Source organism: Atractosteus spatula (assembly GCF_055471065.1).
Source record: "Atractosteus spatula isolate fAtrSpa1 chromosome 10 unlocalized genomic scaffold, fAtrSpa1.hap1 SUPER_10_unloc_6, whole genome shotgun sequence".
Classification (NCBI taxonomy): domain Eukaryota; kingdom Metazoa; phylum Chordata; class Actinopteri; order Semionotiformes; family Lepisosteidae; genus Atractosteus; species Atractosteus spatula.
In genome coordinates, this window is record NW_028296626.1 from 1152097 (window position 1) to 1178794 (window position 26698).

The window sequence follows — 26698 nt, forward strand, 5'->3', positions numbered from 1 at the left end:
TATTTTAACATGTTTCAGCTGAGGGTGCAACAGGAGTATAAATGAATTTTCCCGCCAGCCATTCAAAGACTAATTCCGAATACTTTTCAAAAATCTGCCTGCATGTTTGTTTATTGTCATTTAATTTGGAAAAAGTTCAATATTGATCACAACTAAAGAAAATAATGATCTCCAACCAAAAAATGATAAAGATTTGAATCGCTCTTGAATCAGAGCTGGGTGACACTGGCTTCTGTTTTGATATGGTTGTACGAGAAACAAGAGGAATTACCAATCTCCTATAGAACATGAGTTGAACCAGGAGTGAGACATTTCGTATACTAATGCATATGTCAACGCCTGACCTACATCGTAAAACTAAATTAAAAACTAACATTAAGTTGTCAGAGACATTCATTTATATACAAACAAGAGACAGACCAAGTAATAATTCTACATTAGTTCAGGTGGGTTAACCTGAACTAACAAACCTATTAATAATTCTACATTAACGTGTCCTACACTGCTCAGACTAATTGAAATGGTCTGATTCAGAGCCTGTGCAGTTCGTGCTGATTACAACAACGCCAGTTCTGAACCCTCATCACCAAACTGAGCGCAAGTTCAGCTGTTCTCCAGCTTTGTTACGCATGGTTTTTCATTGCAATTGAGTTCAGAGCAGGAGCTGATCTCCCGACAGTACAGTGTTAAGTTGTCTGCAGCCTCATGTGAATTTCGACAACTTATCCAAAGTGTTTTCTATAGCTTTCAGGTGCAGTTCATTTACATAAAAGAACGTAAGTGGTATAAACGCAACGAGCCAGCCGGTAGTCGAACCTATAATTTTCTGACGCGAGGCCTGACACGTTATTCATTACGCCACTAACGCTGATATTGTAATGCTAAAAAAACACGTTTTCTACATTTTTGTCTGTTTAAAAATCACTAAAAAAGACAAACGGTTTGTGTGTCGCGCTAAAATTCCGCTTCATTTCGAATGCAAATAAAAACCGTTTTGTTCCAAGAAATCATACATTTGTCACATCCTTCATAGCATACTTCTCTCTTGTATTAATAAAGCATTTTGATTTAAACTGAACAATATATGAAAGGTTTCATCTATACACTTACACATAATAAGTATACGAATACGTACTCGGAAGAATCCGCAGCTCAGGTATTAGAGAGATTTAAAATCGGATCGGAGGATTTAGAGTCCAGACTGCGAACCGAGATCTGACACAGGTCTTTTATGGAACCGTTTTGATTTTCTCTCCTTTGTCCCCGTGGCGTCATTGTCCTGCTCGCAGCCGAGCCAGACACACGTGTGGTTTCTGTCGCTGGGCGCACACCCTGCGGTCCATGTGGGTCCTAATACCCCAGTACAATGACGGGAACACTAAACTGTAAACAGGTGCCGTCCTTCGGCTGAGACGTAAAACCGAGGTCCTGACTCTCTATGATCATTCAAGAGAATGGTGGTGGTGGAGGGGAGTCCCCATTACCTGTAAAGCGCATTGAGTGGAGTATCCAGAACAGCGTTATATAAGTGTAAACAATGATGATGATGATTATTATTATGATGATGTAAAATGCAATAAAAAATGGAAAAAATATCAAACTTTGATTAAAAATAGATTAATGTAAAAACTGATAAAGCTAATGCTTTTTTCAGGGCTATATCTACTTTTTTTTAAAAAAGCGAAGTCTGTCGCGATTGTGAAAGTTAGAGAAGGTGTACCAGCGGGTGCCTTCATATCGCGAGCGTCAGCCTCGCCCGTAGCTGCGAGAAGGTTAAAAGCGCCCGAGTGATCTGTCTTTCGTCAGAGTAATTGCCGGAGCAGTAAGACGCAGAGCACCATCCAGCAGCTGTAGACGATGTTCGGGGAAGAGCTAATTCTGTTTTTAGCACAGGGAGTGAGAATGAGCTCAGTCCGGCTCCCAGCACAATCCATCCTGGTTTGGTTACAGTGCGTCTGAGGCTCTTTGGATCGTAACGTAAAAAAAAAACAATTGCTCACATCGTGTGACTTCCACGACAGGAAGAGAAGATATCACTTAAAAAAAATCAGAACTGAAGATTTGGATCCTGGGCCTCAATTTTCTAAAACAGTCACAACGAGGGCTTTACACGCAGTGTGGGGTATTTTCCCCTTTTATATTTTTGCCACTTTATATCGAACCTGTTATACTCCCAGAAGTGCACAGTAGCTTGTACTTAATAAAAATGTACAATTCACCACTGGTATAAACAGATGTGTGCCGTGTTTGCCTTTGTAAGCATTTGTTTAAAAAATAAGTTCACAATACGATAAAAACACAGAAAGCACAAACTTTATAATACAACGATACAAAATCAATACCAAATCATTATGCCAATTAAGTACCTATCCTTTGAAAACAGAGAACACCTTTATATCTACAAAAAAACTTGACATTTGTATGTATTTTTGACTTACAAAGCAGACAGTGTACAGTAGTCCCTTAATTCAAAGATCAGATCTTGGCCAAAACAAGACAATCAGACGTGGGCTGAATTCGGAACAGGAACCTCTACTTCGTCGTTTATTGAGCTTTTGATCAATGTCTGATTGAAACAGATTCGCTTTTTTAACTCTTTGATTAAAGTACACAAAAAGCACCTTCCTCCGAGCCGGAATCGAACCAGCGACCTAAGGATTCCCCATTGATTTCTCTACAGTCCCCCGCTCTACTAACTGAGCTATCGAAGGAATGTCAAACATTGCTTTCTGGCACATACTGCCCAATGTTGTGAAATGTTCCGGGTGATTTAAATCCCAATTCGACATCAAGTTTCCAACTTGTTTCCTTAGTATTGTTTACCTTGAATTTAAGCCACGAACCAGGATTCTACTGTATAAACTTCCAGGGATATTACAAAATGTTTGATGGGGCATCAATCATTCCAGGCGGAAATTGACTCCTTTTTTTTTTCTCGAGGGATCATATTAAACATTTCATTAGTATCGAGAGGAGGATCACCATGAGACACAAAACAAACAGTTTCTTTCTGTCTTTATTAGAAAGTAGCGTTTGTGCTACATTAATAATATTTTCGTGGAAATAAAGAAGTTGTAAATTTTAAAATTTATATTTGAATCGAAATGTGATTTTGAGTTAAATATTAGCGTGTTCATGTAATTAGTTTGTGTTTGTCATTACTATATATATATATTGCCATGTTACTAGAATTTGTAACTGAAGTTTACTAGTTGTGTTTTTTATGATGATTAGACATTTGTTGATTACAATATTGTATATAATCTATAATTTGAACTACATATTTTTCAGGTGTGAATAATTGTATATTTTAAGAATAAATTTCTAAAACAAATCATTGGCTTTATTTACTAGTTTCTACACCTATAAAAATCTTTCTTTGATGTATAATAGACCTTTAACTATATATGTATAATAGTCCTCTAAATTCAGCCGTATAATAGAACTCCAACCATTTATGTATAATAAACATATAATCATAGATGTCTAATTGACGTATAACGATATACGTATATTAGAATTTCATTCTAGACCAGTTACGGAGCACATTTACACGTCTAAGGTATGCGTTTGATAGTCGTATATTCTACATCTTTTGCCCACTGGGATGTGCCGATTTTAACTTAGCAAACCAAGATACACATTTTCTAATGCAGCCTTAATTACAAGACAGTTTGTTTCTCGAAAGAGTGTTATGTAAAAAAAGAGAAAAACGAAAATATATGGATGACAATCTTTCAAAGCTGAAGATTTTACTTTTGAAAAACTGACATTTTATGTATGCAGATGCATTCGCTTATTTTAGAACTTTGCTGTACTTCCTGAATCATTTTCAGTGTTAAAAAGTGGGTGTAGATTATTCTTTCACGCTAGGACGCGAGTGTGTACATGTGTTTGATTTTCGTTTCACTGATTCTCATTGAAGATTTGGGAATTAACGACGAAAGAATCATTTGCCTCGGAAAGCAAAAGGTTTGCTTCTCAACGATATTGAAGACACACCCATGTAGAGCAGCGTGTGATGATTTGTACTATAAAAGACCAAGTGCTCAAAGTGACGTCTGCGATTACCGTTTAGACTTTTCATCTTGGGCGCACTTTTAGAAAGCAAAGATAGAGCAGTTTTGTTGAATCACTCTACAGTCGCTGTCAGCAGAGTGGCGCAGCGGAAGCGTGCTGGGCCCATAACCCAGAGGTCGATGGATCGAAACCATCCTCTGCTATGTACATTTTATGCACGATTGATAAGCACATCATCAGTTTAATGAAGTGCATTAAAACTGATTTTTTCTCTCGTGTGTATGCAAGCTTCACACTTACGGTACTCTTTCATCTTTACCAATAGCAGATGCCCAAATGTATCTTTGGTTGTTCTGCGATCCTTCATAGTTTCCTCCATTCCTTCAAATGAACATCCATATCAAAGCAATTATGTATATATATTACAATTAAGGTACATATTAAAAAATATCAACGCACATTTGTATAATGGTCATTTAATAATGATTGTCAAGGATTGTCAAGATCTCCAACAAATCTGTGTTCTAATTTTAAAATACTTTTGCTAAGGATACAACGGGTGTATAAATGAATTCTCCCAACAGACAGTTAAAGAAAAATTCCACACCTGAAAATGGTTTTCTTGGACATTGACTTAGGTACTTAATTGTTTACTTGTTTTAGTTCCACACGAGTAAAACACGAAGATTTCCTGCAACATTCAAGAGGGTTTGCGAAGAAATCCCTTCAATTTTTAGTGGAGATTATGTTTACATCAACACAATCTGAAGCGCGTCCCTGAGTGTGTTTGACCCACCAGCCCTTTGTATAACAGCTGCACAGGGAAACATTCCAGTTGCTTTTCACAACTCACATGTTTGTAGTTAAAGAAAATAAAATACTGTCATTTTCCTGCCAGCTGGCAGTATTTCTGGTGCACTGACCAAGAGTAACCAAGAACTTCATTTAATCTTTCGCAGGCTGTAATCTACAGAAAAGGGAGTGAATACATGTATTAATTTATCTTTTAGAAGTTGTATGAATTTCTTGAAGTTCAGAAACAACTTGTTCCAGAAAAGAAATGAACACTTGCTTCAAAGTAAATCAAGACGTATGTCTCTCTCGCTGTGTGTGCTCTTATCTGTCCATCTCTCTCTCCTCTTCTCTCACTCTGGCAGTCTGTGCAGAGTATCTGAAGGGGATGTAACACCACTTGGCAAAGAATAAAAATTCTCAGAGGCAGAATAAAAAATCATTATTCTCTTCTCAGTCAGATTCACAGCTCAGACTCACACTCAGACAGAAGCTCAACGCCGTACTGCTCTCTATCCTCACAATCCAGAACCAGAAGATATTCAGACAATCAGTGCTGCTACATGAACAATATCAGACAGATCAGCCTGGACTCAAGTCACATCTCCCCCTTTTCTCCTTTCTCCCAGCCCTCTTAGAGACATAAAAGAGCTCCTGGTTCTCCTCTCTGTGAACTGGGCTCAGGGGTCACTGATCTGGCAGTTGTGGGCTCTGTTCCAGATCGGAAGCAAGAAGGTTCTATTAACCCTTTCCAGGACTTCCAGCCCTTCAGTATTACTTTCTTTACTGTATATCAGGCTCCAAACATGTTTTTTAAGTGTTTTATAACACAAGTGAGTGTGGAATTATCTTTGTATTTATGTTATAAACACCAGTATTGACACTCTGATCAGTATATTGATTATTAGTAGCCAAAGGCCGATGGTCGTGACTACAATAGTGACCAGTTGACCAGTCTGTAGCTCTGAGCAGTGGGACTCAGATCACACAGAAGAAGACCTGTTTGTGTGTGATTCTACACCAGCCCTGGGATTCAGCTGCTCTCACAAGTGTCTCACAGACAGTCTTATAAATGTACAATTAGATGAAGTCTTGTAACAGTTATACAGTTAATTTAAATCATCAGACTACCTATAGAGCTGAGAGCTGGGTGGAAATAAAACCAGGATACACGTTTTAACCTCCAGGAACATGAGTCTGATCCTCCTGGCTTCTATACTCTGATGATTCATGTAAAACCCTTGAAAGCGCTTATTTCAAGGACTCGTGCTCGTTCTCTACTGCTCCACACGGGTACACTTTGTAACACATTAATCTGTGAAGTAAACGCTTTTCTTTTTGCAACATTTCGAGTACCTCTGGCATTCATGAAAAAGACACTCAAAAGCAGCAGAGACGCGCTCTGCTCTGTCAGAATAAGCGCTGTGACGTTACAGACACCAGCCAGAGCACCGGGATCAGAGAGAGAGAGACCGCGGGAGGTGCACGGAGTGCACGGAGAAGAGTTATTGATCACTTATCTATCGACAACCGATTATTTAAACTGAAGAACCATAGAAAAATCGATTAACTTCACCAATTGGTGAGTACTGATTCATTTCTTGACCCTGTTTAAGTATCTAGAAAACAGTTAATAAAGACTGTATCGACCAATTACCATAGTGCTTTTAGGGTTAATAATGTTCAATCCGAAATTAAACAATGATTATTCATATTATTATTTAGGTAACTGTATCCTAGAGCTAGAAAATGATATTTCAAGTTCATAAATGTATGTAAGTAACAGTTTAAATGCATTTTTCCAGTGTTTATAAATCATAAGAATGGTAATATCGGCAACAGGCGCCCCGTCACTCCTCGCGTATAAGTGTCTCGCATTTGTCACAGAGAGCGGTGTGACGTCACGGGTAGCAACTAATACTAATATCAGTGTCTTCATGTTAATATTAGTGAGATTACAACTGGAAGTTTTAATGCTAGTGTTCATGTGAGTATTAATGACAGTGGCACTACTGATTGTTTTAGTTTTAATGTTCATATTCATGTTAATATTAATTATAATTATAGTGTTACTGTTGAAGTATAAGTAGTATTTATATTTGTGTTAGTTATCGTGTATCTGTAGATAAGTGTGTTTGTGGTATCTGTGCGTGTGTGGGTGCGTGTCTGGAAGTGTGTGGTGTCTCTGTGTGTGTGGGCTGTGTGTCTGTGGGTATGTGTCTGTGAGCTTGTTGTGTCTGTTAGTGTGTGAGCGTGTGGGGTCTCTGAGTGTTTGGTGTCTATGAGTGTGTGTCTTTGAGTATGTGTAGTGTCTATTTGTTTCTGTGAATGCATGACTGAGAATGTGTGTGTATGGTTTGTGTCCGTGAGTGTGTGGTGTCTGTCAGTGTGTAGTTTTATATTTGTAAGTGTATGTGTGGGCATGTCTGTCAGTGTGTGTAGTGTCTATGTGAGTATTAATGATGATAGCATTACTGATAGTTTTAGTTTTAATGCTATTATTTATGTAATATTAGTGATACTTATAGTGTTAGTGTCAGAGTATTAACACTCATCATCATCATGTTAATTTTCATGAGAGTATTACTGTTATTATAAGTATTATTAATCTAGTAGTAGTTTTTGTCAGTGTTAGTAACAATGATAGTGTAAGTTTTGGTGATAGTGTTACTGTTGTAATATTAGCAGTATCTGCATTAGTGTTAGTTATAGTGTATCTGTACCTAAGAGTGTATGCGGTGTCTATGTGCGTATATAGTGTCTATTTGTGTATCTGTGAGTCTGTGAGTGTATATATGTGAGTGTGTGAGTGTCTTATTGTGTGTATAAAGGTGTGATGTGTCTGTGAGTGTAAATGTGTGTGAGAGTGTAGGTGTACAGTATATCTATCAGTGTGTGAATGTGTGTGTAGGTGGGCTTGGGTTCCACTGATGTGTCTGACAGAAGTGACCCATCAACAGGTGTTGAGTTCCAGAGCCGCTTGCAAATAAAAAGACTTTCTAGAGTCCAGGCCAACGTCCAGAGAGCTGTGAGTTCTCTGTTTTTATCAGTATTAGTAATAATGACAGAAGTAATTCCCACGCAAATGATTATTAACCAAAACAGACATCAGAAAATATCGCCTTTGCAATGATGTCACTCCTCTTTTTAATGAATTTTCTTTAATGACATTTCTCTGTCTGAGTGCCTGCTGCGAATAGTGTGACAAGCCATTTCTTTCCAATATTTTCTAGTTCAGTTATTTATCGCATACAAAATATTATTTTACCTGCAAAGTCACAGTGAAACTACTACGGCGAATGAACTTTTTATGGGTGGAAAACGTTCAAAAGACTTAATGCTCCAGGGAAGGCTTGAACACACAACCTCATTATAACTCCACTGTGCACAGCTACATGCATACCACACACTGACCAACTGTGCCACTGGACCTCTGTAAGGCAGGCTCCTACACCAACTGTAAAACTGGCACAAACGTAGGGCGAAACACAGGGTTTTGGCTGTGGATACATCTCCACATGGGGGAAAGGGACAGTCAAATAGTAAGGAAAATAAAAGAGAAGGAACTGAAATATACAGTATGTGCTCACTGTAATGTAGGAAGAGGTGGTCAACAAGCAAAACAGCTTTGCGGATAATGTGAAGCGACATTGTTTTGTGTCAATTAGCCCATGGATTTCGCTTCATGTGCCTTAAGCTGTGCAATTTGTATGATTGTTGAATGAGATTGGTTTCTTCACAAGCCCGGTCAATTGCCAGTGGAGAGCTTGACGACGCACACCTTCATGAAGACTCTCTTTAAGATGATCAAACCTTTCATTGTCAAGTCGCCTCCTTTGCATACAATAGTAGCACCAACACTAAGAGAAAGGATGAGAAATGGCTTTTATCAAGTGATTGCAGTGTTTGTTTGACTGAGGATCCTTGTGTGCTGAACTGTGTAGTGCAGTAAAAGAGAAGGTTTGTGTCACTCAAGACTGTAACGGAACAGAACAATACAATTACAATACTTTTATGAAAGTAAATAATACTGGTGCATCACAGTTCTTATAATGGTGAAAATAGGAGCACCTTCTCTACATTTTTGACTGACGTATTTAAACGGCAAGAAATACTATCACTATGCAATTAATTAATGCAGTTGAGCTCCTCTAAATGTTCTAGTCTGATGAAACAATGTATAGAATTAGGTGACAATATCGGAATTCATTCAAATGCACAAGATAATTTTCAGCAGCAAAAATACGCTCGAAAATATTTTACAAGAAAGAAACCTTACATTCACCCTCTACATTAGCAGAGAACAGTAGGACAGTTAGTGTCACTGGACACTGCATCACAGAGGCTGATCTTTTCGGACTTCAGTGAGTCTTCCGACTTGTCGTAACTGTTGAAGAAGCACCTGTTGAATCTCAACCGAGATTTCCTGAGAGATCGTTCAGCGAGCGAGTCCTCCCTCTGGACTCCGCACTGAGCTGAAAGCTGTGCGAATTCCTCACTGTATGTCCTGTACTGTTACATCCGTTCTTGTGTACATGTTATCTTGTGTTATCTACGTGTAGAAATGTGACAAGAACACATTGAACTTTTTCCATGTGTGAAGGAAAATGCTAAAGAGCCTGAAAACTTTGAACATTTAAGTTCGCGTGCTTTATATACTGTATATTTTTTACTTTACTTTATATGCTTGGGGTGGCTAAGGATCTGTGCCTGTGGCTGGAAGGTTGCTTGTTCAAATCCCTCTGCCGGCAGAGGAATCCTACTCCGTTGGGCTCCTGAGCAAGGCCCTTAACCCCAACTGCTCCAGGGCACCATACAATGGCAGACCCTGTGCTCTGACCCCAGGCTCTCTCCTTATCTGTGTGTCTCATGGAGAGCAAGCTGGGGTATGCAAAAAGATAATTCCTAATGCAATAAATTGTAAAGGGTTAATAAAGTGATGTTATTATTATTCCTTACAGCAGAACAAGCAAATTGTTACAAAAAACACCAGCTAATGTACACCAGCGGAATTAACATTAATATACTGTAAGGTGCTGTTACTTGGGAGTGTTAATCTACAGATAAATTAAACAAATGGTATTTATAGCTCTAAAGAGGTTAACATAGACGTCTGTAACAGATCTTTTCAGTTCATTGCTGTTCCTCTGACTTGGTGAGCCTTTGGAATTTTAAAAGCGTTTTGCTTGCCTCTCGTGTGGTCTGTGTACCAGTCCATTAAGAGCCCCACTATCACTGTGTCGTGTGTGGTCCTACACAACTACACAGCTATCTACTGGAGTCGTCTTCTGGCCGTTGGTAGTTGAGAACAGATTTAATACGGAGCTGCGCAGAAATTTCTGTGGCAAATATCGCTGCAGAACTAGCCCGTGCACAACAACGAAGAGAAAAAGAAATACCACAGTGTTGCCCATAAGAGGGAAAAATAGAAATCAATTGTTCAAACAATTACAACATTCTTACAGTGGTCTCATGTTATTTTTCTTGCCATAAGAACAGTGGGATTGTTCAATTGTATTGTTCCCCAAATGGTTGAATAATAATAATAATGATAATAATAGTGGTGGTAGCTGATCGTTCTTGTCCGTGGCAGAGTGACCTGTGCGAATAAAGTATGTTGATTTATTCTCCACAAGGCATCACTTTAGCGTGAGTTTTAACCCATTCAGTGCTTATTTCAACTAACGCCACGTTCCTTTCTCTAGGTCTTCAAATAGTTTACAATGTAGAGGTATCTTTAGTAATAAGAAAAAAGCTGCACCTCGGAGATCCATCTCACAAAAGCAAAGACTTCTTAAAGTGCACTTATGAGCTGTAGAACCTGAAGGAGTTCTCTCTCCTAGATATTAAACGTGCAGATAATGAAATCAGTGATTTACGATTTCCGCAACCTTCCAATAAATACATCTAAGACATGTAACAAACACATTGTGCAGCTCCAGTGGTGCATTTGGTCAGCGTGCAGTACATAGTGGAGTTATGGCAAGGTTGTGAGTTCAAGCCTCACCAGTGGCAGTTTTGCCTGTGATTTCAGCTGCAGAAACTTGCTGTTGGATTTAGATTGGTTCTTCTGTTACTTTTTCCGCTCGATGGAGCTTTATTAATGCAGGCACACCTGCTTCCTCGGCATTTTATTTTATCGCTGCTCACAAACCAACATACTGCAGACACCTCTGATACTGTTAATGCTTGTGGGCCACGTGTTCCTGCTGTCAGCCTATTATACCATGTTCATGCGCGTCTAGAAACATTACTGCTCTAGTACAGGAGCGAAAGACTAAACGAAATCACACCCACTTTGAAAAAAATCACGTTTGACAAACCATAGGATGACGAGAATGGGATTCTTTGGTTGTTTGAGTACATAAATCAAAGACACTGCGTTCAGCATATTCACATCAGGCTCTCGGACAGAGATAAACCCAGAGAAACTCTTCTCACGTTTTAATCTGTAACTGCAGGAATCAACAAATTGTTAATTATCTCAACTTCACTTACAATTTTTAAACAATTTACAAAGCCCACAGTTGATGACAATTGGCTCCGGCACACATCAGTTGCTTGGAATATCATTGTAATATTTTATTTGCTTTCCTGTCACACCACTTTTATTAATAATGAAGTTTATCAATAAACGTTTATTTAAAACGTCATTTATTATTGATACAGTTTCATTCTGTCTTTATTAGGAGCTGTATCACAGCTAATGCATGTAAAGCCTTCAGGATGCGATGGTGAGAGTTCAGTTATCCCAGGGAGTGAAGAGAACTGAAATTTAGTAAATACATATTTTAATAGAGTGAAAATCTTCAAAGTGTTCTGTCACTTCAAAAGCAAATTACAGGAGAAGGGATTGAACCCACATAGACATTTGCTTAGTGGGCTGTAAATTCGACACCTTAACCACTCAGCCATCCTGATCGACAGTTTCAACTGCTCAATTGCTCAGCCATCCTGATTTCACCTTTCCAGCTCTGTGTTACACAGTTCATTGAATATATTAATTTAATAAATTTGTTATATTTTTGAATGGAATGAGACGGTACACTGGTGGTTCCCAGGGGAAAACAGGGTTATTGAGCCATTTGGTATTCTGAGAATAAATTGGGTGGGTGAATGTAACCGTGCGGTAAAGTAAAAGAGTTCTCTTAGTTGAAGCGCTACAGATGCAGCCCCTGAAAGTGTATAAGACTTACATTTATAGTACTGCTGACACAAATGGAGCCTCTACATCAGACCGAAATAGCGATGTGTTCGCTTAATTGTGCGTAGGATCTCCTCATGAAACTGTCTCATTCATCAGTGGAAATAGAAGCCATTACAATACGATACATGTTCACCTTCAACCCCGCAGCTGTTGGACGTGCTTGTTTTGGGACTATTTGCAATGAGTACTGAATTACGAGTTAGGTGTCCATACTGGTATCTTCTAAACTGTGAGGGACATTGGGTTATATACGAACAGGACAGAGACACAGTAATAATCCTATATTAATGTGTCCTGCATTTTAATTTACTGATCAGATAAATTGAAATGTTCTGATTCAGAGCCCGTGCAGTTTGTGCTAATTATAACCACAACAATACCCCTGTGTCCTGAGCACCACACTGAGCACACGTTAAGCTGGGCTCTGACTTTGCTCAGCACGACTGCTTGTTGCAGTTGAGCTCAGAGCTGGAGATGATCTCCATATTCTACTGCACTAACTAGTCCGAAACTTAGTACACAGTACACACTTTCTAAATGAAGTCAGGTTGTTAAAAAATTTAACCAGCGCCCTGTCACAGAAACGTAACCCGGTCTCTCGCGCGACAAGCGAGGTTACTCAGCACTGTACTAACGAGGAGCGCTTGTCCGCAGCTGAGGGTGAGCTCTGTTTACTGTCAGCAGACATTTCCTCTTTTCCAAAGACGTTTTCGACTTCTCTCAGCTTTTTAAAGACGGTCATAAACGCTCATGAAGTAATTAATGTCAGTTTGAAGTCTGTCTCTGTTGCCTCGGCTCTTGATGAAGAAAAGCCGTGCGTGGGAGACTCCCTCTCTGAAGAAGTTTGCCGTCACCCTGCAAGAGAGAAGAGCCATCAATCACCGAGGCAACCACTGAGACAATTAACATTAAACACGTGAAATGCGAGATGTTGTGATTTTTTCCCACTTAAAGCTTCTATCGTTTCTACTCTAACGAGAAAAAGAGTACTTATTAGAAGTACGATTTGAACAAACGTCTCCAGAGGAAACTGCGACCTGAACGCCTTAGACCATCAGCCATCTTGCCTTTAGTTCTTATAATGAATTATGTATTTTATTTCTTTCTCCTCGTTGCTCATGGAATAATGTAATTAGAGAAATTTCTTTTTTCATGAGGAAAACCAGCACAAGCAAATGTAAAGTTTAGAGCAGCGCTCAATAAAAACGATCAGAAACGAAAGCGCTTATTTTGCGGATCAGTATATTCCGATACCGCTGGTTCTGCAGAAGAAATAAGAAAAGCCGGACTCCTAACACTGTGTTGCCATTAAGGCTACTTTTTGAACGTGATTATTAGAGACCTGTTGAATCTCCACCGGGGTTTCTTGAGAGATCGTTCAGCGAGCCAGTAATAAAAAACTACTTCGCTCAATCTCTGCTGTCACTATTAACTCGGACGTGATGTTCCGCAGATGTGCAGTGTGTGCTTTTCCTCTTGTTGTATTCAAGAGTACTCGCTGTGTGAGCTCCTCACTGCGTTTCCTTTACTTTTCCTGTGATTATCTACGTGGAGTGCGGTGACAAAATAGTCTTGAACATTTTCGGTTTGTGAAAGGAAACACTAAAGAAAATACAAGTGATGAACTTTTAAAATATCAACAGTACAGCTAGAAGAGTGGAAGACAAAATACGAATTATAATGAAATCCACAATACACTTAAGGAAAACACAGACGCCCGAACGGGGACTTGAACCCTGGACCCTCAGATTAAAAGTCTGATGCTCTACCGACTGAGCTATCCGGGCTCTGGAAAACAAGCGACCCTGTCGGGATCCTCGTAAGTCACATGTCTCTTCTTGTGCCGAAGCGCAGTCATACCTGACCCGTCTGGAATGACCACTGACAGACTTTATCCAGAAGCGACGGCACCTCACCCAGTAGAATGAGTGAGAAATACAGCATGATATGGGGAGGTAAGGGGCTCCCACAATTAATCTTTCCTCACATTACTGATTTTTTCAATAGCATTTTGACCTTTTTTCACATTCAGATTTTTTCGCATTTAATAAGATCTTTTAATCAACAACATTAAGAAAGAAAACAAATGGAACATTTTTTGGAACAACAATTTAAAAAAAAACCTTTCAATGCCTTGGTTCTATAACTGTGCACACCCTTTATAAAGGGAGTTGTAACTATGTTGAAATTTAAAGAGCATTTCTGTAGAGAAAACAAAACATTTTCTCTGCCTTGATGTTAAGCTCAGGGAGCCTGCCTTTTAGAAATTCTATCTCTAAACACCTTGCGCAGCCTCTCGAGAGACTAACAAATATTGTTTTGAGAAATTGGCTCACACACCGGAAGGCACTAACGTTTCTCTTCGTTAGAGTATGTGAATAACTGTTTAACCCAAGATGTTTGTAATTGTGATTTTGTTAAAATTCAATAAATCGTCTATCAGCAGCAAGAAATTACTATGAAAGTAAGATTTTTGTTATATCATAAACTGTAAGACATGAAGAGAGTTTACAGGTCGTATCCTTCGCTTTGTCTTTTAAATTAAGCGTTCAGGATTCAAACCTGTGTTCGGACTGTTGTGTTTCTTGAATTTCTTATAATCATCAAATGTCATTGTTTAGTCCATCAGTTTTTTTCTCAGTTGTACAATGGAATTCGCGCAGCTTTCAGCTCAGTGCGGAGTCCAGAGGGAGGACTCGCTCGCTGAATGATCTCTCAAGAAATCCTGGGTGAGATTTAAAAGGTGTCTTCTTCAACAGCCACGACACGTCTGAAGACCTCTGGATTTCCTGAATATAACATAAAATTAGTTCAAATCATTTGGTAGTTAACAGAGCTAAATGCTTTAGAGGTACATTTAAAACAGCAGAGCAACACCATAGCACTTCGAGTGTGCCTGAATTTAATTGTGTAAATCTGGCTCTCTATGAACACGAGCAAAGAGTTCATATTCAACAGAAGATTGCGATGTGAGCACAGTAATATAAAGCACCTAAAGATACCGAGATCTCATACATGCAAAGCATGCCTTCTATCACTGAGCTAAATCCCCAACAGACCTATCAATGGAACTGACTTAGAGATGTGCTGATGCTCTCTGAACACAATCCACCACTCACGAAGAATGCCTACAGTTTCCCGCTTTCGCGTTTCCTTTACTACAGAGTAAATTCGTAGGAATGAAGAAATAAGGAAGGAAAAATAATCGCATCGAAACTTCCAGAGACTGGGTAAAAATGAATCAGTTATTTTTATATCCAGTCACACGGGCGACGATGATTGATTTATCGACGGGGGAGTGCTTTTTTACCTCCTCACTCGACTACCTTGATTAAACTACGCATAGAACAACAGCAGTACTGATGATTTTCATGGACCGACTTGTTTTGTACAACTCGAGTGATAAAGCCCTGTCTGCAAATATTGTAGAAGAACGAAAAAGGGCGAAGCAACGCTCCAACCACAGGAATGGTAACAGGAAGGATCATGTTATTTAATATGTCCTTTGGAGATGCCTTGTCAACGCACACAGGCGTTAGAGCTGGACAAATAATTGATAGTGGTGTTTGTAAACAATCATGGAACATTATTTCTAAACCAGGAAGAAAGGAGCAGACTTAAACTTTAAGAGACAGAAACGACACCTTATCACAGCTAACATTAATTAAAATGACATCACAATAAAAGAGCGGAGCCTTGAGTGAATCAAATTAGTTTTCATTGGACGTCTGTCTCTTCATAACTTTGTAGGTGAGAGGGAGGATTGCGGAAATGTGCTGGTGTTTCTCAGAAGTGCGTTGGTGCTATAGGTGCCTTCTAAATAATTGAGCCGGGTTTGAATCCCGGTAAGTGCATCCCCAAATCTTTTCAAGAAAATCTGTGATCCGGTAACATATCTTTTGAAACTAGCATTCAAGGTAGGATACGTGTTCTTAAACACCAAAACACTCAATAAGGAAAAATCAGATCTCTGTACACAAGACGGCAGTGCGATCTTAGAATTCCTGTGTTGTTGACGGATTCAGACTCCTTCTCAGAGGTCTTTGCTAGCCAAATAACTTTGCAGCTGAGGAAGAGCACCACGGAAAATACCAAACACAACCAGCGAGCGTGCTCTTAATGCAAGGAGCTGTTTTTTTTTTCTCGCAATAATCATTATTAACCAAAAACAGCAGCACAGGTAGGTCGCATTTGTGATTATGTCACTTCTCTGCTTCAGGAGGTCAATAAAAGACTCTGAAAGTAGTAAAGCAAAACTGAACTCAAAATTATATTAGGAATTCTGAGCGATATATCCATACAGGAAATCCAATAAGAATGTTGAAATATTTGAATATCATCTCTCTATATATTTCGCTGCTTTTTACCCGGAGTAAAACTATTGGATTGAAGGAATGCTAACCGCTGGGTTAAAATGTATAGTTGTTATTTTGAGAAATCTGTAAACTCGTGATCTTATATGTTTTAAAAGACAGCACAGGAAAAAACGACAGTGCTGATTATTTTCCGGAGACGGAGCACTGATGACCTACAGATGCAGCCATTCAAAATGCGTGCGTTATTTTGCGGCATACCCCGGTGGGCGTGGCGCGGCATCTCGCAGTGTCACGCAGTGTGACGTGTTAATCGCGCGTCATTTGACGCTCTGCCGGAAACTATCCGGCGTCACCTTGTAAAACCGCCAGGGGGAGCTTAACCTCTCATGTACAGCATTTGAGCCTTTAATTTTGAACAGTGTATTACAGCATGTTAATCTTCAGTCATTAAAATGTTGGTATATTTTATGAAAGCAAGATTGCTCAGTTGGACAAAAGTACACAACCTACCTTTATCAGAAATATTTATGCATCAAAGCCTTTACCGGAGATATTACTAATAGTATTAATAATGGATGACTTTGGACAAGCTGTATACTCAAAGTATAATTTCTTTAGCACATTTGTACAAGCACTTGGAATCTGTCCAAGCCATACTTTGTCAGGCATTTTGTTTTACTTCAACGGGCATAAAAACTTCCTTGCTTTTAACAGGGCGTTTCATAATTTCTAACTACGAAAATGATTTAAAATGCGACACCTATCATTCAACTAGAGCTTAAAATATCACAAGGAAAAATACACACCGGTATTCCATTTCTCCCTAAACATTGTAAGCTTCGAAGTCTTTAACTAACGTGATACCGGAGTCAACAAGCATACTTTTAGAATTTGATTAAAAGGGAATATAATATGGAATCGCGTATCTCAAGAATTTAATAACGGTATGATTATATCCATGTACTGCGGCAGGGCTGTGTAGGGCTGTTTCGCCTGCCTGCTCATGCGAGCTGACTGTAGCCGACTGGTCTAGGTGCGTGCTTGCCAACGGGCAGGGTGTGTGCTCGAATCCAGCTGGTGCTGAACCTTCCAGTTTTATTTATTTATTTTTTAATCGCGTAACATATTACCGTATGCAAACTGTACTGTATACAGTATGTATATGTATATTTAATGTCTTAATTGTGCCCGTTTAATTGAATTTTAAAAAATTATTTAACACGAACATTAAGCTGTTTACATCTTCCGCCTGAGAACAGTCACCCGTTGCTACCCAACGCAGAATGGTGATTGGCTGACACCATCTGACACCCCTCTGATTGGAGAAAAAAGACGTGCTAGTTTGCTATACATACTGTAACAGGAAGAGGATTTCTTTCTATTCAAAACGTGTACTTTAAAAGTTTAAGAAGTAAAAACCTTACAGCGTACACAGATTTCTAAACTGATCAGGATCGTTATCTTTGTCTTATGCATAACAATATTCACCGCTCTGTGCAGCAAATTAATAATAAACTTTATTTTATATAGCGTTTTAAACGAATAAGTAATTAGATTGCTCATAAACCTAATCACTTGCTTTTTCTTTTTATTTAGGCTCAGATTTCAACTATAGATCGTATTATTAATACCCTTGGTGATACCCCTTGGTGTTTCTCTCGCTCTCTCTCGGGTCACCTGATCATTAGCTCGAAAGATTTGAGTGCTTTGTGTATATTCTAATGGTAGTGGGGGCAGGGTGTGTGGGAACAGGTTTGGTTGAAATTGCATTGGAGATCTATGTTCTTCACACCTGAAACATTTTCTCTGAAAGCATTTTCTTCGCTGTTTAACCGATCTTGTTACAGCATGTTACAGTTTACTATTATTAACCATATTAATTTTAAGTGCTTAATGTAAAATCTTGTAAAAATATATTTTCATTGTTCAAATATACATTAAGTCTGACTATCATATAATAAGTTAAATACAAAACTAAAGAAAAAATAGGGTTAAATATAATTCAAAATATTTTGCTAACAATGTTAACTGTTTATGAATAATAAAATGTATTAGCTAAGGCGTAGGATGGCACAGTTGTTAGTATGTTTTTTGTTTTGTTTCTTTTTCATAAATACAACAGTAGTACCTGATGTCTCAGTGGCTTTCAAAATTAAATTATGCATGCAAACCTGTGAACTAGAAAGATAACTAAGATATCCATCCATTTATAATGGTGGCAAAGTGGTTAGCATTGCTATCTTGCAGCACTGGGGTCCTAGGTTCAATTCCTGCCATCCTGTGTGTGTGGGGTTTACATGTTCTCTCTGGGTTACATGGTTTTTCTCCATATGTGTGATATGACTCCCTCTCGCACTCCAAAACATACTGGTAAGTTAATTAGTTTATGGGAAACCTGGCCCTGGTCTGTGTGTGTTTGTGTCTGTCTGTCCTGTGATGGACTGGCGCTATGTCCAGGGTGTATTCTGCCTTGTGTCCGTTGCTTACTGGGATAGGCTCCAAATCCTCTGTACTGGATAAAGAGATTAGAAATGGAAGTAAAGGCACTGTGTGGATGGAACTATACACAGTGTTAGAAACCCACTATGAAATGGCAGCATCTCACTGAGAATAAAATATTTTTTACTGCTGGCTTAAGGAAACAGCCTTTCCACCTCTCTTGCACATCAGTATCCATACCTAGTTATTTAAACAAATTGCCTCTAATTATAAACATCTTAATATGCTGGCTCTGTGGATCCGCATCAGCTATGTTTGCCCATTCCTTCAATTCATGTGCATCCAACACACAGTTCAATGCCAGCAACTACACATAATCTAAAATACAATCCTTATTTCAGTATCTATGTAAACATATAGTCTGTTAACTTCATCATCTTCATCAAAAGTATGCCTAACCCCATTAGGAAGTGTTCTTGTTATAAGTGTATTCCTCAGCTTTCCCCAAACTATCTTCTTCTTGCCAACATCTCTAGTCTTTTATCCTGCAATAACTCAGCCAACACTTAAATCTCCAAAAGCTGCTTGTGTTAATTTCTTTAAATCACAAATATCATGTGTAAATACTGGCCATGTAATACTCTGCATTGTGGAATAATAGTTTATTTTAAAGGGAACTAGAGAAACTAAGAACTAGAGAAATCAAGAAAGGCTTTTTTTCTAGAATTAATAAATGCACATCCTGTTCACTGGGGAAATTAAATCCACACTGAGCAATCTTCAATATGTTCAGAATATGACAGCAAGAATCCTATCAGGGATGCATTACACCTGTTTTCAAGTCCTTGCACTGGTTACCTATCAGATTTCGAGTCAACTTCAAAATCCTTATCCTCCTTATATACTGTCCTACAACTGGTATTATTGTTCTCCGAATTATTGTACTTGACATGACTTCATTCAGCCTTTCCTGAACGTCTATGACAGGCAGAGTGAGTGCTGTTTCTGGTGCGATCTTTTACAGCTGACATTTCACTGTTTTAAACGAACAAGAAATTAGATTGCTCATAAATCACTTATTCTATATAAACACAGCGTAATTGCCCTCCGAAAATCTTCTTTTTCTTGTTCGTTTTAGAGACCTTGATCGAAACTGATTTTAGATGTCAGAAAGAATTTATTTTCTCTGTATTTCCTACATTGCTTTGTCAAGATTTTAACTTTATATCTAACTTTATATCTAGGCTCAGATTTCAACTATAAATCGTACAGTAATTAATAGCAGTAAATACTGATGTTTATACATAAAAAAGTCATGCCTTGGAGTCATGCAAAAAGTCATGCCTCAAGAGCACAGCAAAGAGTGTATTAAAAGACACTTGTATTTATCAACGCTTTCTTTTCCGTATACCAGATTTTATGGAACCACTTCAGAGGGGTGTCAGCCAGTCAGATTCCAGGATTCGGCACTTTAAAGGAAAAATACACACCGGTATTCCATTTCTCCCTAACGATTTTAAGCATCGAAGTATTTAACTAGCATGTGAAATAGCGTGTGAAAAAGTGGTAGTTTTAAGCTTTTCTGCTAATATAATATGGAATCGATATTGATTTAAATCGTGTTCTGATTTAAATCGCAAACGCGTGTTTAATTATATGTGTTTTTTAATCATAATCAGGCTAATGCAACATAAATTGATACAGTATCTTTGTCTTCTAAGCATCTTAATAAACTTTCAGCATAGCTTTCTACCCGTCAAGATTTATATTTCTTGGGATTTTGGGATCAAACGTGGAAGGATTAGATTATAATCGTTTTTATTTGTCAAATACGTGATTGTATTTCTGAATGTTATGTGACACCTACAGTAGTTCACTGCTTTAAATACATCGAATTAAGAAAGTTATGTGTAGCACTTTAGATCTTTTTTCTGAACCAGGGAAAATCTGATCATGTTTCTCTATAACAATAATAAAAAAAACTTTATTTTACATATCGCCTTTAAAAGTGGCATCTCAAAGCAATACAGTAGATCGAAAAACAGTTAAAAGGGACCAGATTAAATACCAGACAATCGCAAACGCATTTTCAATAAAATTATTTTATTCATTCAGCAGTTTGTGAGAGGAACATCCAGCAGGGAGAGACACACACACCGGTTTTCATTGACAAAATTGGTTTTTTTCAATTCCTTTTGTCTAACAGGAATGTTTTGTTTGTGGACAAACTGTTAGACAAGAGGAAAAGACCGCCTCCTCCTACGAAGCATTAATCGCGTATCTAAGGAAAATTGCAGTATACCTTTGTTCATGCACATCATTATACAGTACAGTATCTCAATTTGTATTTCGATAAAAAAAATCGTTTGCCCAGCCACTACTGTTGTTATTGTTTTTATCCTGTAAAGCGTTTTCTTTTTCTGCGTTTTCCATTTCCTTTTTCTGATCACTCGCTTTCTGGATACACATCTCACCTGTCCTGTTCTTTGTTTTCCTGGTTTGCTGATTATGCCTGCTGCGGTCCACTCCTACCCTCACACCTAAAGAATACTATTTTAAATTTCTTGGCGCAGTTCATTAACCCTTGTATGTGCTGTCCGCGCCCAAAATGCAATTAAAAAAAAGTAAAAAACCGCGCTCAAAATGCAATTTAGAGCTTAATAAGATACACTCCACAGGCAAAATTAAAGACAAAATTAAAGACGATTAAAATCTGTAATCTTTCCACTTGTACTGTGAGTCATCGGACAGTTTCTGCTTTGTGTAAGGATGGTGAGAAAGCTGTGTTCAATGTATTTAAGGGACTCAGAAGTAAAAGAAGATGCTTCATATTGCTTGACTAATTTTAAAAACCAAGTTATAAATGCAGACGCTCCCTCGGTGCCGCGCCGGGTGTAAATATCAAAGTATACATTCCCAACAAGAATTGTACCCATCTGTCATGCAAATAAAACACCTTGAATTGAATTGAGGGAGAGATGGGGGTAGTGGGACAGAGATACTGTAGACAGACTCAAGGCAAATAAGATACTTATGGGTACGCAGACATTCACGACAGCAACATACGAAACGTTTGCACGTACTGTATAGTTAAGTTATTACTTGGTTTTCAAAGTGCAACGAAATACAATATTGTTGTTGCTGCTGTTCTGGTTGTTTTTATCCCGTAAAGCGTTTTGAGAAGCCACCTTTAAAGGCGATATATACTGTAAAACCACTGATTCTTATGGAATGTGTTCCGCGGGAGATTCAAATTTTTATTTATTTATTTTTTAATCGCGTATCTTAGGAAATCTCAGTATAACTTTGTTCATGAACAGTGGCATGTTACATTATCATTCGTTTTTTTAACAAGGCTCGCCAGCTAATGTGAATCGAAACCTGTCTTGCTAGCTTTTAAAGTCGTGCATGTGTAAACTGTACTAGAGGGCATGCAAGTTACTCTGCCCCTTTCAGCGGCAGGGAGTCCCTCTGCTGCAACACACAGCAGACAGAACGGGAGACTATTGCCTTTCATATCTGACACCAGTGAAGTAAAAGGGGTGTCTAAAGGGGTGATTTTAGACCACATTTTAGTTACTTTATTTTGTTTACTTTTAACATTTCTGTAATTTACAGTAGATGTCACAATAGAAGCCCGAAGCCTATTATACTCAGTCTAGCCTTGGATCCTCTGAGTCCCTTGACTCAGTTATTGCATATTAATTTCTTGAGATACGCGATTCCATATTATATTCCCTTTTAATCAAATTCTAAAAGTATGCTTGTTGACTCCGGTATCGCGTTACTTAAAGACTTCGATGCTTAAAATGTTTAGGGAGAAATGGAATACTGGTGTGTATGTTTTCTTTAAAGTACCGAGACCAGCCATATACTGAACGTTTAAGTTCCAAAATTAATATCGTTTATGGACTTCACACGCGTTGCAGTATGCTCCTATTCTTTTTATGCTCAGGCACTAAAATCTCCCTTCTGCTTTGTGTAAGGATGGTATCAAGAGCAATCTTAAGTGGTGAGAAAGCTGTGTTCAATGTATTTAAGGGACTCAAAAGTAAAAGAAGATGCTTCATATTGCTTGACTAATTTTAAAAACCAAGTTATAAATGCAGACGCTCCCTCGGTGCGCTGCTCTGGTGCGCCGGCTGTTACACAGTGCCTGTCTGCCGTAAGCGTTACAATATACATACCCAACACTGCTTGTACCCATCTGTCATGCAAATAAAACACCTTGAATTGAATTGAATTGAGGGGAGAGGGGGGGAATACTAAAGCCAATACTGGCTCAATACCCTCAATGGGCTTTGACGTGCTAATGCGTTGGTTTAACAGTCCGGGTGTGGCAGGCTTCCAATGTCAACTCGACTCGATTGGAAGACAATGAACGTATTTTAGCCCTAAATGAATTAATAGCAAACATGGTTTACATAAAATACATTTTTCCAAGAAAGTTTATAATAATACGATCTATAGTTGAAATCTGAGCCTACTTTAAAAATAAAGGAAAAGCATTTTCAGAGAGTAATCATGCTGTGTTTATGTAGAAAAAGCGATTAGGTTTACGAGCAATCTAATTACCTATTCGCTTAAAACGCTATTAAAAATTTACTCTGTTGCACACACACACACAATAGAAGCAGGCACCGCTGTCAGAAGGGAAGATATGTTCAAAATATCGCAAATATCGATCATGTTGCGATATTTTGAAATATAAAAGTCAATTGATTGTCCATAATATCGCTATTCTATTTTTTCGAAGAAATGTTTCTTAAAAGAAAAGACCAGCACCAGCTGGATTCGAAAACACAACCTGTCAGCTGGTAGTCACGTCTACAAGACAGCTCACATGAACAGGCAGGCGAAACAGCCCTACACAGCCCTGTCGCAGCACACGAATACCATTATTAAATTCTTTAGATACGCGATTCCATATTATATTCCCTTTTAATCAAATTCTAAAAGTATGCTTGTTGACTCCGGTATCGCGTTAGTTAAAGACTTCGAAGCTTAAAATGTTTAGGGAGAAATGGAATACTGGTGTGTATTTTTTTCTTTAAAGTACCAAGACCAGCTATACACTGTATGTTTATGTTCCAAAATTAATATCGTTTATGACCTTCACACGCGTTACAGTATGCTCCTATTCTTTTTATGCTCAGCTACTAAGATTTCCCTTCAGTGGTAAAATTCAATACCTACAACGGGCACAGCAAAGACGTTTACTGTCTTTCTACGACAGACCAACGGACCACGAGTGCCCCTGTCGGTCAACCAATCACGTACTGCGGTGCCCCGCGTCATCTTGCGTCATACTGAGCGACGTCACCTGCGGTACGTGTCTGTAACGCGCACTTTGAATGGCTGCATCTGTATCCGAGCTGATTGATAAAGCCCACCCAGTGGATACTCTAGTAGAACGTCAAAGAACATTCACCATTGTATCCAAAGAAACCACAGGAGCAACATCAGGAAGCACAATCAATTCCCCTTTTAAATCTTTCCTGTAAGGTATGCTATGTGAATTCATGAAGTTAATCCTCTGATCTCTTTTGACCACGAACAAAGTATTTCTGATGGAGCGCTATGTTCGAAGATTTAATAAGCTTTACCCCTGCCAATGATTCGGCGTGAAGAATTAAAAGTTTCACAGACAAAAGCAGCTCACCACCACAGCCAATATTAAATGTACTTGCCGGTACACTATCATGTGCACTGCCTCAAAAGTGATCTCGGCAGATGTTGTTCCCTACATAAAGCTGAACATGCCAAAGAGAATTTATGTTGAGAAAACAAAATATTTTTTCTGCCTTGATGTTAAGCCTGTATTTTAGAAAGTCTATCTCTAAACACCTCCCGCAGCCTAACAAAAAGCGCTTTTACTGATCGTATTGCAGGTCTGAAAACACTAACATTTGGCAGCGGTGGGATTCGGACCCACGCCCCCAAAGAGACTGGAGCCTAAATCCAGCGCCTTAGACCGCTCGGCCACGCTACCTCCCTCCATGCCCCTCTTCCTCACATTGCTGGCTTGGTAAATGCCGGGGGCTTCAGCTCTTGTCGTCGGATCTAATGATATCATGACATGTGGAAGTGACTGCACCTTTATCTTCCGAGATGCTTTCAATACCACAAACACTACTTTCACCGGCACAAACAGCAATAATGAAGGAGGTGGGATTCATCCTTTGTGCTGTTTGTAGGGGCGCAACTCTACGGTGATCTACTGACTTAAAAAGCAAAATTCAAAATCCTCTGCTACTACTGTTGCTTTTTTCATAGTTTCTTCAGATCCTTCATTTGAACGTCGATTTTGAAGGATATTGATGATAATACCACATAAATTGTGGTTTTCTTGTGCTCGCCAATTTTATTCAAATACCAGCCTTTTTTACAGTTCCTTGCGTGTTTCACAAGGTATAATATCCCCCTCGCATCCTCAGCTAACATATTTTAAAATTACAATAGATTATACAGCATGCATGTTTACATTTATATTAAAATTAAAGTAAATATACCAGAACACATACAGTGCTAACCCAATAATTATTGTCAGGTTCTCCAACAAATCTGCGTTGTTATTTTAACATGTTTCAGCTGAGGGTGCAACAGGAGTATAAATGAATTTTCCCGCCAGCCATTCAAAGACCAAATTCCATGAGTAAACATTATTTTCTCAGACGTTGCCGGCATTGGACTTTGCCGGTGGTATTGAATTATGTCCACAACTATTGTAGTAGTTCCTTCTTGAAGTTCGACACGTGCAAAGCACTCGTAATATCATAGGTGTTAAAGTTCGCTGAGTCTATTCGAGTCGTGGTGTGTATCTCTGCCTATCATTGGGAGACGGGTAGCTTTTTTACACTCAGATTCCAATCTTCAATGCTTTGTGTGAGAGCTTACATAACTTTCATTTTCTCACATTTTCTGACGACTGTTCCAAAGGGGCACCCTGTCAATTCTGAATACTTTTCAAAAATCTGCCTGCATGTTTGATTATTGTCACTTCATTTCGAAAAAGTTCAATATTGATCATAACTAAAGAAAATAATGATCACGAACAAAAAAGGGATAAAGATGCCAGTTGATCTTGAATCACTGCTGGGTGACACGGGCTTCTGTTCTGATATGGTTGTACGAGAAACAGGAGGAATCGCCAATCTCCTATAGAACATGAGTTGAATCAGGAGTGAGACATTTCGTATACTCGTGCATATGTCAACGCCTGACCTACATCGTAAAACTAACATTAAGTTGTCAGAGACATTCATTTATATACAAACAAGAGACAGACCAAGTAATAATTCTACATTAGTTCAGGTGGGTAAACCTGAACTAACTAACAAACCTATTAATAATTCTACATTAACGTGTCCTACACTGATCAGACTAATTGACATGGTCTGATTCAGAGCCTGTGCAGTTCGTGCTAATTACAACAACGACAGTTCTGAACCCTCATCACCGAACTGAGCACAAGTTCAGCTGTTCTCCAGTTTTGTTAGGCATGGTTTTTCATTGCAGTTCAGAGCTGGAGCTGATCTCCAGACAGTACAGTGTTTTGGGTAAGTTGTCGAAATTCGCATGAGGCTGCAGACAACTTACCCAAAGTGTTTTCTATAGCTTTCAGGTGCAGCTCATTTATATAAAAGAATGTAAGTGGTATAAACGCAACAAGCCAGACGGCAGTCGAACCTATAATTTTCTGACGCGAGGCCTGACGCGCTAGTCATTACGCCACTGACCCTGCTACTGTAGTGCTAAAAAAACACGTTTTCTACATTTATGTCTATTTAAAAATCACTCTCTAAAAAAGACAAAGGGTTTGTGTGTCGCGCTAAAATTCCGCTTCATTTCGAATGCAAATAAAAACCGTTTTGTTCCAAGAAATCATAAATTTGTCACATCCTTCATACTATACTTCTCTCTT

General features: G+C 38.7%; 3 non-coding genes across 3 annotated transcripts; all 3 read right to left on the bottom strand.

The window, feature by feature from the left end:
- Positions 1-2623: 2623 nt before the first annotated feature.
- trnay-gua (transfer RNA tyrosine (anticodon GUA)) lies at positions 2624-2711 on the bottom strand. The gene is given in 2 exon segments: positions 2624-2659; positions 2675-2711. It is a non-coding gene; the product is annotated as a tRNA-Tyr (tRNA).
- Positions 2712-13733: 11022 nt separating this feature from the next.
- Positions 13734-13806, bottom strand: trnak-uuu (transfer RNA lysine (anticodon UUU)). The gene has a single exon. It is a non-coding gene; the product is annotated as a tRNA-Lys (tRNA).
- Positions 13807-24684: 10878 nt separating this feature from the next.
- Positions 24685-24766, bottom strand: trnal-uag (transfer RNA leucine (anticodon UAG)). Its single transcript has one exon. It is a non-coding gene; the product is annotated as a tRNA-Leu (tRNA).
- Between the last annotated feature and the right edge of the window lie 1932 nt (positions 24767-26698).